Source organism: Taeniopygia guttata, chromosome W (genome assembly GCF_048771995.1).
Source record: "Taeniopygia guttata chromosome W, bTaeGut7.mat, whole genome shotgun sequence".
In the NCBI taxonomy this organism is placed as follows: domain Eukaryota; kingdom Metazoa; phylum Chordata; class Aves; order Passeriformes; family Estrildidae; genus Taeniopygia; species Taeniopygia guttata.
Genome location: NC_133064.1, coordinates 23,280,393 through 23,293,661, shown reverse-complemented (window position 1 = coordinate 23,293,661; position 13,269 = coordinate 23,280,393). Strand labels below are relative to the sequence as shown.

The window sequence follows — 13,269 nt, the reverse complement described above, 5'->3', positions numbered from 1 at the left end:
TCTGTACAGGGGGGTTACTGACCCCCTGCCGGGGTCCCAGGCCCTCCAGGGCAGCCAGAGGGAAGCCCTGGATTCCCACAAACATCAGGTCCCTCAATTTGCACAATGTTTTTTGAAATCTTTGTCAATGTAGTTCCTCCTATTCCCTGAAATTTACCTGCCACAGGTTGCAATTCCCAATGTGATGGCCACATGGTTTTAGGTATTACCGTGATGTCTGTGTCCATGTCTAGAACCCCTTCCACATGAAGGTGCTCTGACCCCTAGGCTAGGTTGCATGCCATTGAGGGTTTATCGTCTCATACCACCTCTGCCCAGTAGACTTCTGGTGATTTTCCTTCTACTGTTATTTCTACTGGGATGGGAATGGACTGGGGCAGAATTTGCCCCTTTTCTAGGTAAAATGGTGGGTGTGAACAGCGTGCCAACAGCATAAGGCTGGATATTTTTCCCTTAGTAGTCATGGGAACTATTTCAATCTCTGGAGGTGTGTATGCTGTGTTCCCAATAACAAAATACTCACTGTCCAGTTCCATATCGTACGCCTGCAGGTCTTGTGAGCTGTTTGACACGTCCACTATAATGACTTACCAATCAGTGGATCTGAAAAGAAACCCCTTGGCAGTAAGTAGGCGAGGTTGGCCTAGCGGCTGCCAGACCTTATTAGTTGAACATTTGACATTTTTATTTTCAACACCCCCCCCTCCCCCATGAGTCCTGTCCTCCCCCTTATTTGTGTAGAGAGAGACGTTTTCCCGTGTGGGTCCCGCTATACTTATATCTTTGCGTGTAGTTGTATTAGCAGTGGGCACACGCTGTGCACTCAGTTTTTTTGTTCGTTGAACTTTCTCTGATTCTGGTTTAAGGACAGTTTCTGGCAAAGTGTCCTGGTTTCTTGCAACGGAGGCAGATGATGTGCTGCAACTGGTCTGATGACATTGGTTGCCTCCTTAGACCTGGTACGGCCGTGGCAGCAGGCTGCAGTTGTGCAGATGTTGTATTTCTGTCAGGGGTATCAAACTGCTCTGCTTTTCTGGTACACACGTCAATCATCTGAGTGAAACTAGGTGATGTGTCGAGAGGAAGGCTGAGGATAATTCTGCGACAGGTCCCGTTCACATTCCTCTGAGTCATCTCTTTAATCACCTCTGTCTGTACCATAGGGTCTTGCACCTGTATTTCGACTTGTGTTCTCAAACGATCCAAAAACTGTAAAAAATTCTCTGAAGGAATCTGTTTAATGTTAAGATAGCTGCTCTTAGCCTCAGTTATTGGTAATTGATAAAATGGTTTTTCTGCAGCATTACAGATTCTATCTAAAACTGACCTAGATAGCAATCGAGTTTGTTTTTCTGGACCGTGCCATTCACCTGTGCCACATAGGTGATCTATTGTAATAGGGTTGCCATCATTATCGTTGGCCTCACTGGGTGTTTGTTGTATCTCCTTTAAAACTGCTGTTAAAGCCAACTTCCATCTGTTTTCCCACATCTCAAATTCAGAAGGGCTTAGGAGACATTTAAAAAGGTCTGTAATATCCTTAGGTACCATCTCATTTGAATTAAAGGTTGCCCTCATCATTCCTTTTGAAAATCTTGCTTGATCTCCTGAATTCTCTCTGTATTTTACAAATCTCTGTTTTGTCCCTATATGGTAATGGTTAATAAACTCTGGCACCGTTTGTCCTACTGTTATGGTTTGACATGGGAAGAGAATTTTTTTTGGAAGGAAGAGGTCAATCCAGGTAAGGGGTCAGGTTTGGATACTGACACTTGGGGTGACCAATTGAAGGTGGACACACCTCTGAGAACACAGAGGGGTTAAAAGCAGAATTCCCAGGAGAACTCGTCCTTCTTTGGTTCCGGTCATCGCAAGGTACAGACCTCCCCTGCCCAGTCCGGGCTGGATGGGGGAGGGGAGCCATGCGGCCTGCAGAGGTAGGCCAGGGGATGAAGGATCGGAACCAAGCTGGGCCACCTCCTGCGGACGGAAGGGTGGAGAACATCTGGGATGTTTTTGTTCCCCCTCCCCTAAGCTAGAGGGAAAAGAGATAGAGAGCCAGCAGACACCTGGGAGTTTGCCGGCGGAGGAGAAGGAGAAGGGGGGGGAAGATGCCCAGCGTGGGAGATGGGAGATGGAGTCCTGGGCTGAGATTTCAGCCGTCCGGGGAGTCCGGGAATTTTAACCCCTCTTTTTTTTTTTTTTTTTTTTTTTTTTTTTTTTCACAAGAGGTGGCAGCTGTGTTTCCTGGGGGTCTGTGGTGCAAGGGGGAATCCTCTCTTCCCTGATAGATTCAGTATTGATTATATTGAAGGGTGAAAACTGGATTTAGGATCTAAATGGGTCTCTCTGTGGTTTGGTGGGGTTGGGTGGTGGGAGGAGGAATGTTTTGGAAGGTTTTCATTTTGAAGTTTGTGTGGGTTTTTTTTTTTCTTTTTTTCTTTCCCTTTATGTTATTAGTAGTAGTGTAATAAAGTCTTTCCTTTGTTATTAAGTTTGGCCTGCTTTGCTCTGTTCTCGATCGCATTTCACAGCAGATGATTAGAAGGTTGCATTTTCATGGGGCGCTGGCATTGTGCCAGCGTGAAACCATGACACCTACCTAGGTATACAACTGGTGCTGCAGATGGTATGAATTCATCCTCATATCCCTGAGTTTCAGGAATTTCTGCTGCTTTTCCAGTGTCCATAGAGGCAGGGGTTTCCCCCACACACACTCCTTGGGTCCCGGTGAGAAGCAGCTGCTCCCCCCTCCTACCCCCCGGGCTGCCAGTGCCGTGGGGTAATCCCCTCCCCGCCGGTGCTGTGGGGTGGGCTGGGCTGGGCTGCCCCCCTGCACGGTCCGGGCTTGGGGCTGTGCAGGGGCCGGCCCCTCCCCCGTTCTCGTGGCAACCCAGAGGGAGGCACTGATAAGACGGGTGGGGCGGTGCTGCCAGAGGCCAGAAGAGGTTGGGGGAGGGATGGGGGGCTGGGGGGAGGAGGGGGTTATGGGAAGAAGATTGGAGTACATGGCCACCGCCATTACTCTGCCACGTGTGTCTCAGAGACCCTGCCACATTCCCAGGGCTCTGGGAAGAGAACCTTTTCCTTTTGGAGAAGTCCGGACTATATTCTTGAGAAGAAACAGGTGTTATAGGGGGATAGAGGGTGGGTAAAGCGATATCAGGACAAAAGTATCGGGGGGGTGCATCGGAATGTCAAAAAGGGTTAGCCGGTCTGGTAGTCTGTGTCTATGCTTTTTTCTGCTTCTAAAATCTGTTTTCGGGCTTGTAAAAATATCAGAAGAAATAGAGAAGCTTTATGTTCACTGTGAGAAACTACAGATTGAGATATTGTTTATTAAGATATATGTAAAGGTTAGACAATTGTGAGAAACTACAGATTGAGATATTGTTTATTAAGATATATGTAAAAGTTAGACAACTGTGAGAAAAATACAGACTGAGGTATTGTCTATTGAGATAAGGTTAGGCCACGGAGGTATGCAAACAGCGAACGGACACAGCTGATGCAAGATAAGATAACAAGCACTTCAACCGGAGACTGACGATGCAAGATAAAGATCACGACAACCATTCACACTAGGGACTGCTTAAACAAACACAAGATAACAGCAGGAATTGGCTTGCAAATTCCAGGGAGACAAAAGAAGAAATAGGAATAAAAGGAGACAGTTTGAACGAATCGGGGTAGCAGCCGGAGCTTTGGGTTTTTGGAAGTATTCGGTCTGCTACCCAGCGCGCTGTTACCCTTGTTCATATCCTACTTGCTGTAAATTAATAAAATTCTTAATTGGATTATGTTCCGTTGTGGCGCAAATTTATAACAATTTCTGGTGCCGTGACTCGGATAAGGAAGGGTGGGCTTTTGATCCTCCGGGGAAAGGCGCCCCGCGACATTTCGCGGCCCTGTGATCAAAAGCTTTCCTCAACCTTACTGACGAACCTAAACTCTAGGATAATGAACAAAGGAAAAAACCGGTAAAATCCCATAAAAATTCTGTGCACGGGAGTCCGGACGAAGACGCAGGACGCGTAAGTATATTGCGAAATTATTCGCAGAGCGAAACTGTTCGCGGCGAAATTGTTCACGGGTTTGCCGTTCGGGCGTGATTGGGTTTCCTGGAATATAACGAATGTGAGGTTCGATATACTGAACCAAGCAAGTGTGGACTCTTAAGTACTGCGTTTTCCATCTCCCGCGAGGGACTGGGCCAGGAACAAGAGGAGCGAGTGAGTGTGTGTTTGTGGATATTCCAGAAGATGGGGGCGAAGGGCAGCAAGCCTTCGACTCCCATGGGGGGGGTACTCTCTGTACCTAAGAATACCCCTCTGGCATATATCTTAGATAATTGGAAGTATTTCCCTGGAACCCTAGGGAAAGATAAGCAAAAAATGATAGAATATTGTACTAAGATATGGGGATGGAAGAAGATTTCTAAAAATGTCATTTGGCCAGTCTATGGGTCAGAATAAGATTGGGTAAGACAGCAATTAAACCTCTGGGTTAATAATAAAAAATCCTTTAACCCGGAGGAGAGTCTATATGCGGAAGTGTGGCTAGAAAGGCCGGGGGCTAGACTTTATTCATTAAAAGAATTAAAAACTAAACCCCAGAAAAAGAAGGAAGAGTTAGACGAAACCCTTCTAACCCTCCCTCCTTATATTCCTCCTCCTGTTCCCGCAGCCCCTCCAGAGATCCCCAGAGCGCCCACTCCCCCACCAGAATCAGAACAAGGATCCCCACCCCCTCCTAGACGTGTAACTAGAAGTCAAAGAGGGGCAGCTCAGATGTACCCCCTAAGGGAAGTACCTATGGGAGGACCTCAACCTGTGGTTGGATATATTTCTGTACCCTTAAATTCTGCCGACTTACGAGATTTTAAAAGAACCGAGATGGGAAACTTAATTGAGGACCCATTCGGAGTAGCAGAAAGACTAGATCAATTTTTGGGACCAAACCTTTATACTTGGGATGAGATGCAATCTATCCTTGGTCATTTATTTACTACCGAGGAAAGAGATATGATTAGACGAGCAGGAATGAGACTGTGGGATGCTCAGCATGCCCAGGGACCTCAAGCAGATATTAAATGGCCACTCCAAAGACCTAATTGGAATAATCAGGATCCGGCGCATAGAACTCATATGCAGGACCTGAGAACTATAGTAATTCAGGGAATTAGGGAAGCAGTACCCAGTGGGCAGAATATCAATAAAGCATTTAATGAAATGCAAAAGAAAGATGAAAGTCCTACTGAATGGCTGGAACAACTGAGGAAAACCCTTCAGCTGTACTCTGGGGTAAACCCAAACGATCCTTTAGGACAAGCGCTCCTCAAAACTCAGTTTGTGGCAAAATCATGGGAAGATATCAGAAAGAAGATTGAAAAGTTAGAGAACTGGCAGAATAGAGGGTTGGATGAATTATTGAGGGAAGCTCAGAAAGTCTACGTAAGGCGGGAAGAAGAGAGCAGCAAGCGACAAGTAAGAATGATGGTAGCAGCGGTCAGAGAGGATCGCAAAGGGCGAACTGGTGAACACAGATCTGCTAGGATGAAACAAGGAAAGGTAGTAATAGAAAAGGAACAGAGATCTTGTTTTTACTGTGGAAAGAAGGGACATATAAAGAAGAATTGCAGAGAAAGGATCAGGGACGAGGAAAATTTGAAAACGGAATAGGAAAGTCAGGGGCTCTATATTTTAGGGGACCGGAGCCACCATGAGCCCTTGATAAAATTAAAAATAGGTCCCCATAAACAAGAGTTCACCTTTTTGGTAGACACTGGGGCTGAGAAATCAACTATTAAGCAAATACCTGAGGGATATAAAGTTTCCCCTGAAAAGGTACAAGTAATTGGGGCAAAAGGGGAACCCTTTAAGGTAAGTAAAATCAAAAATGTGGTATTCAAAACTGAAAATAAATTTGGAATGGGTGAACTCTTGCTCGTCCCTGAAGCAGAATTTAATCTGTTAGGACGAGATTTAATTGTTGAACTGCAATTAGAAATTAAAGTAAAAAATCAAGAGTTGGCAGTATCTGCTTATCCTTTGACTGTGGATGATCAAAAACAAATTAACCCCAATGTTTGGTACTCTCCGGACACAATTAGTAGACTGGAAATGCCACCGATTAAAATCCAAATTTCCGAACCCCACGTACCTGTGAGGGTAAGGCAATATCCCATATCCTTAGAAGGACGGAGAGGATTGAAGCCAGAAATTGATCGATTGTTGGCACAAGGAATCTTAGAGCCTTGTATGTCACCTTTTAACACCCCCATTTTGCCTGTAAAAAAAACTAATGGGAAATATCGGCTCGTACATGATCTAAGGGAAATAAACAAAAGAACTATCACTCGGTTCCCTGTAGTAGCAAATCCATATACATTGCTAAGCAAACTAGGACCACATAATTCCTGGTATAGTGTGATTGATTTAAAGGATGCCTTTTGGGCCTGTCCGCTGGCAGAAGAATGCCGTAATTATTTTGCTTTTGAATGGGAAGACATAGAGACGGGCCGGAGACAGCAATTAAGATGGACTGTGCTCCCCCAAGGGTTCACTGAATCCCCTAATCTGTTTGGACAGGCCCTAGAAGAACTCTTAACAGAATATCAGGTACAAACGGGGAATGTGCTGTTACAATATGTAGATGATCTGCTCATAGCAGGGAATAATAAGGAGAATGTAAAGAAAGAAACCATTCGACTCCTAAACTTTCTTGCACAAAAGGGACTACAGGTATCACAAGAAAAGTTACAACTTGTGGAGGAAAAAGTGAAATATCTGGGACATTATCTGTTTAACGGCCAGAAGATATTAGATCCAGAGCGTATTAAAGGAATTCTGGAATTACCTATGCCTGCCACTAAGAGGCAAATTCGGCAGGCATTAGGACTATTTGGGTATTGTAGCCAATGGATAGAGAACTACAGCTTTAAAGTTAAATTCTTATATGAACAATTGCCTAAAGGCAAAATACCCAAGTGGACTCCTCAGGATCAAGAGCAGTTTGCCAGCCTCAAAAGGGAGCTAAGTCAAGCACCAGTTTTAAGTCTCCCAGATTTAAAATGGCCATTCCATTTATTTGTTAACATACACGAAGGAACGGCATTCGGAGTGTTAACTCAGGAATGGGCCGGACAAAGGAAACCGGTGGCATACCTATCAAAGCTGTTAGACCCTGTGAGCAGGGGTTGGCCGAGCTGTTTACAAATCATTGTTTGCTGCTGCCCTATTACTTGAGGAAACAAATCGCATTACTTTTAATGGAGAAGTTATCTTATATGCGCCTCATAACATCAGGGGAGTGCTGCAACAAAAAGCAGAAAAATGGCTTACAGATAGCCGATTACTAAAGTATGAGGGAATACTTATAGAATCCCCTAAACTATCTTTAAAAACTATTGGACCAGTTAACCCCGCTGAATTTTTGTACCCAGGAGAAGGTAATGAACTATTGCACAATTGTTTTCAAACAATTGAACAACAAACACGCATTAGGTCAGACTTAGAAGAAGAAGAACTACAATGTGGAGAAGTATTATTTATAGATGGGTCATCACGAATAGTGGAAGGTAAACGATTGTCTGGATATGCCATCGTTAAGTGGGAAAAAGGAGAATTTAAGATAAGAGAATCAGGCCCCCTAAGTGCCAGCTGGTCAGCACAAGCTTGCGAGCTGTATGCATTGTGGAAAGCATTAGTGTCACTGAAGGGAAAGGATGGAACTATATATACAGACTCACGTTATGCGTTTGGAGTAGTACACACTTTTGGGAAAATATGGGAGGAAAGAGGATTTATTAACTCACAGGGAAAAGAGCTGGTACACCAGGAATTAATTTGGCGAGTTCTGGGGGCATTGAAAATGCCAAATAAAATAGCAGTTGTACATATAAAGGGACACCAGCGAGGTACAAGTTATCAAGTTAGGGGAAATAATGCAGCTGATACAGAAGCAAAACGAGTGGCAGGCAATTATAATATAATTCTGACTATGCAACAAGTACCTGTTAGTAAAAATTTGAGTTTTGAGTCTGCAGAAAAAGAAAAACTAGAACAAATGGGAGCTAAGGAACAGGATGGGAAATACATATTGCCAGATGGGAGAGAAGTCTTGCCGAAGGGCATAGCAATTGAAATATTTTCAAAAATACACAGCAAAACACACTGGGGAACTCAGGCATTAGTTGATCATTTCAATCGACAGTATGCCTGTATAGGCGTATATAATATAGCAAAGACAGTCACGGCAGCCTGCGAGACCTGTCAAAAGGTTAATCGAAAAAACATAAAACAGAGACCTCTTGGGGGACGTTCCCCAGCATACAGACCTTTCTCACATATACAAGTAGATTTTACTGAACTACCTAGGGTAGGGCGTTACAAATATTTATTAGTAATGGTGGATCACTTAACACATTATGTTGAGGCTTTTCCTACCTCCAGGGCAACCGCTAACCAAGTCACTAAAATGTTACTTGAACATATTATACCTCGATATGGAGTACCTGAAGTAATCGACTCGGACAGAGGAACACATTTTGTGTCAAAAATTGTTAGAGATCTAACAGAAAGCTTGGCTATCAAGTGGGAATACCATACACCATGGCATCCACAAAGTTCAGGAAAAGTTGAAAGGATGAATGGAGAAATTAAAACTATTTTGACTAAACTAATGATAGAAACCAAATTATCATGGATTAAATTCCTACCTATGGCATTATTAATTCTCAGAACCAGACCCCGAGCAGATGTAGGAATATCAGCGTTTGAAATGGTGTATGGAATGTCCTACAGAATTGAAAGCCCACAAACAAATGTTTTAATTAGAGACCGTGTGATTAATGAATATGTTTCACAATTAGCAGAACATCGTAACCAGCTTTGGGAACATGGACTGATTGTGCAACGACCCCCGTTGGACTTAAAAATACACAAAGTTAAACCTGGGGATTGGATATTGATTAAAGTGTGGAAGGAAGAAACCCTAAAACCCAATTGGGAGGGACCTTATCTCGTTTTGTTGACAACAGAAACAGCTGTCCGGACTGCTGAGCGTGGATGGACTCATGCCAGCCGCATTAAAGGCCCAGTGACGAGACCCCACTGGAAAGTAATCAGTACTCCAGGTGACACCAAGATAACTCTAAAAAGATAACGAAATGATAAAGACTTTATTTGATTTTTTTGCTGCATTACCTTTTGGTATAAAGTGTGTATTGCTGTTTATATTTGCTATAATTATTTCCTTTTTTATCTATTATATATGGAAGCGTACAACGTGTGCTGAAGGAAATTGTTAAGCATATGTAGCCACACAATAGTGAATATGAAAGATATGCTGATGTAAATAATATATGTACTCTAGTTATACGAATTAGTTGTAATGATTTAAACTACAGTTGTTATCCATTTGCTTGTTTTAGGCATAAGGTATGCCGGGATAAATGGTGGACACGCTGTGAATGTGGATACCCTCAATATTATTATTACCATTCCAATGAACCTGTCCTCTTTGTGGCTGAAATCTTGGTTATAAAGTGTAGAAGGGAAGTACTAACTGTGTCTTGCTTTGCCCCATTAGTTCAAGCTGCAAAGTGGGAAGCCTATGTAAACAGGCAGAAATCCCGAAACAGCTGTTCTCCTGAAGAATTCCCTTGCTGCCGAGAAGATGATGCACCCCGTGACTCGAAGCAACCGAGTCGACGGGCGAGGCAGAAGAGGAACAGACTGTGGAGAAAAAAATCAGAACAATGGGACGCAAAAGCAGGAACAACAAAGCTTCCCCAGGATTGGTAAAAATCTACTTAAATTGGTAAAATTGACAGACACCCTTTTTCCTGGTATACCGTTAGTCTTCATATTGATAATAACCCTGGCAGAAGGGGGAAACCCACATGAACCATTCAAGTGGGAACTAATATCTTGGGAAGGAACGAGAACAATAGCCACTTTTAGCAACACAGGTCCACCAGAATTCATAGTAAAACTTTGTGATTTAGTACCGATACATTGTGGAAAAGGACCTCCATTTTATATATGCCCGGCTTCTGGACCGTCTTACTGTAATTATCCCGGACATTATTATTGTGGCTATTGGGGATGTGAAACAATAGCCTCGGGCTGGTCAGTAAAGGCTCCTGATAAATATATAAAAGCAACCTGGACTCCTAATGGATGTGTACCTGAACAAACAGGTGTAGATCTTACAGGTCTGCGTGACGTGGATTATGTAGCTTCACGAGACAGGGAAGTCTGTACCCGCATCAAATTTCAAGTAATACAGCCCTTAGGAGACAAGTGGTTAATAGGACTAACATGGGGAATACGTGTCTATGGAGGAATTCCTAAAGACGAGGGAGGGCATTTTCTCATAAGAAAAGTTAAAATACCACATAATTCACTCCCTGTTGGGCCGAATAAAGTATTGAATTCACCCATTTCCCCTATGAAAAAGATAGTCCCCGCAAGTGTTACAACCACTTGTCCAAACCCCTTATCGATAACAAATAGAACAGCTAATGACGTGGTGACTGGTAGGGATTCAGGTGTGCTGAAATCCAAAGACCCTTTATGGGATTTAATGCAAGCCTCTTATCGTGCCCTTAATGAAAGCAAACCAAATTTAACTAAGGAATGCTGGTTATGTTATAATGTTAGACCACCATATTTTGAGGCGATTGGAAAACCAGCTAAGATTCAATGGTCTAGTGGTTCAAACCCACGAGAATGCCCATGGAATGACCAGAAAAACCATACGCAGGGAATTACTATTCAATTAGTAACAGGTCAAGGAAAATGTATCGGTACAGTGCCCAAAAATTATCAGCCTTTGTGCAACCAAACGACAATAATCACTACAAAAACTATAAATAAACACAAGAATAGAAAAGACAAATGGGCTATCCCGACACCAGGAGCTAAATGGGTTTGTTCAGACATAGGAGTAACGCCTTGCCTATCCTTAAACCTGTTTGATCAATCTCAGTTCTGCGTACAGGTGATAATTGTTCCTCGTCTGATCTATCACACCTCTGAGGAAGTGTTACGCCATTTTGAAGGAGACCTGAATATACAAAAACGAGAACCAATTACAGTGGTAACCTTAGCTACACTGCTAATAGCGGGTGGAGTCGGAGCAGGTACAGGCATAGCCTCCCTAGTAAAAAGTCAGGAATTACAAAGTTTACAGACGGCTGTAGATGAAGATTTAGCAAAAATAGAACAATCTATCCAAAATTTAGCCACTTCAGTAAAGTCTTTATCGGAAGTAGTACTGCAAAATAGAAGAGGATTAGATTTATTATTCCTAAAAGAAGGGGGGTTATGTGTAGCGCTAAATGAAGAATGTTGCTCTTTTGCTGACCATACGGGAGTAGTTCAGGACACTATGTCTGAACTCCGGAAAAGGTTAAATCAACGTAGAAAAGATCGGGAGGCGGGCAGGACATGGTATGAAAATTGGTTTAATGTTTCACCTTGGCTAACCACCTTGCTGTCTGCCTTAGCAGGACCGCTTATTATATTGATTCTGGGACTTATATTCGGGCCTTGTATATTACGCTGTATAGTACACGATATTAAAAAAACGATTTGACATAGCTAAACTGCTAATTTTAACTACGAGGTCGGGGGAAAAATATAAAAATGCATCTATTAATGAGAAGGAAGATTGTTGTGAATGTGTTATGCCACGAGGGGGCTACGCCTATTGTAATTGAGAAGTATTACCATGTGAGTGTTATGATAAATGTTGGGATTGTGGAAAAAGGTTTATTTACAGTGCCGAGAATGAAAGCAACGTCTAATAAACAATAATAGGATAAAGAGAAGAAGGGGGGGAATTGTGAGAAACTACAGATTGAGATATTGTTTATTAAGATATATGTAAAAGTTAGACAACTGTGAGAAAAATACAGACTGAGGTATTGTCTATTGAGATAAGGTTAGGCCACGGAGGTATGCAAACAGCGAACGGACACAGCTGATGCAAGATAAGATAACAAGCACTTCAACCGGAGACTGACGATGCAAGATAAAGATCACGACAACCATTCACACTAGGGACTGCTTAAACAAACACAAGATAACAGCAGGAATTGGCTTGCAAATTCCAGGGAGACAAAAGAAGAAATAGGAATAAAAGGAGACAGTTTGAGCGAATCGGGGTAGCAGCCGGAGCTTTGGGTTTTTGGAAGTATTCGGTCTGCTACCCAGCGCGCTGTTACCCTTGTTCATATCCTACTTGCTGTAAATTAATAAAATTCTTAATTGGATTATGTTCCGTTGTGGCGCAAATTTATAACATTCACCATTTTCGACTTTTAAAGTTAATATCTGTCCAATTTGGTCCCAAAATGAGATTGAATTAATTTCTTGCACAGTGAAATTTGGTATTTCCTGTTATAAATTATGACACGGGACCAATTTGTGTCACTTTATAAAGAGAATTTTATTAATTTAGCAAGCAAGCAATACGGGCAAATGCAGATTTGGGTCACAACCCCCCAGATTTGGGTCATTATCCCCAAAATTTGGGTCAAAACCTCCAAATTTCAGGTCCAAGCCTTTAAATTCTGCCTCCAAACCCCCAAATTTGGGTCAGAACCCCCCAAGTTCGGCTCCAAACCTCCAAATTTCAGGTCCAAACCTCCAACCCCCCCCCCCCCCCAAATTTGTGTCAGAACCACCTAGACTTGGCTCAGAACCTCCTGGTTTGGGTCAGAACCCCCTAAAATCTCCTTAAAACTCCCCAAATTTGGGTCCAAACTCTCCCAAAACCTCCTTAAAATAGTGGATCATTTTGCTTTATCTTTTCCCTTTCCCCTACTGGGAAAGGCATGCCAATTATTTATCATTACTCCTAGAGGACTATCCTCAGGGATCTGGGGAAGCTTTGCAGGGGTTCCCCCACCCATGGGACTAGAGGGCTTGCTTTTCCTCTGTCCCATCATCCGGAGTGCACTCAATTTTTCACACACACACTCCCCTGGTTCGTGGCCCAAGCCCTCTTGGGTATTGGGAACCTCACTACTGAGGTTCCGCACTCACTTGGTCTCTATGAGACCTCTCATATACAACACTCCGGGAAAACCACCCCAAACCGAGCGGGAAACCGGCCTATACTCACGCGTCCTGCGTCTTCGCTCGGATCTTCGTGCACAAAGTTTACAGGGGTAACCGGTTCTCCTTTTAACCGGCTCTCCTTTGCCCGCAGCTTAATTTAGGTTCATCGGTAGAGAAACCTGGAGGTCTGGGACAA

General features: G+C 43.2%; 1 long non-coding RNA gene across 1 annotated transcript; it reads left to right on the top strand.

The window, feature by feature from the left end:
• The first annotated feature begins 3,969 nt into the window (after nt 1-3,969).
• On the top strand, nt 3,970-10,017 carry LOC140682120 (uncharacterized). Its single transcript, XR_012053369.1, has 2 exons — nt 3,970-4,034; nt 8,873-10,017. It is a non-coding gene; the product is annotated as an uncharacterized lncRNA (long non-coding RNA).
• Nucleotides 10,018-13,269: the final 3,252 nt, after the last annotated feature.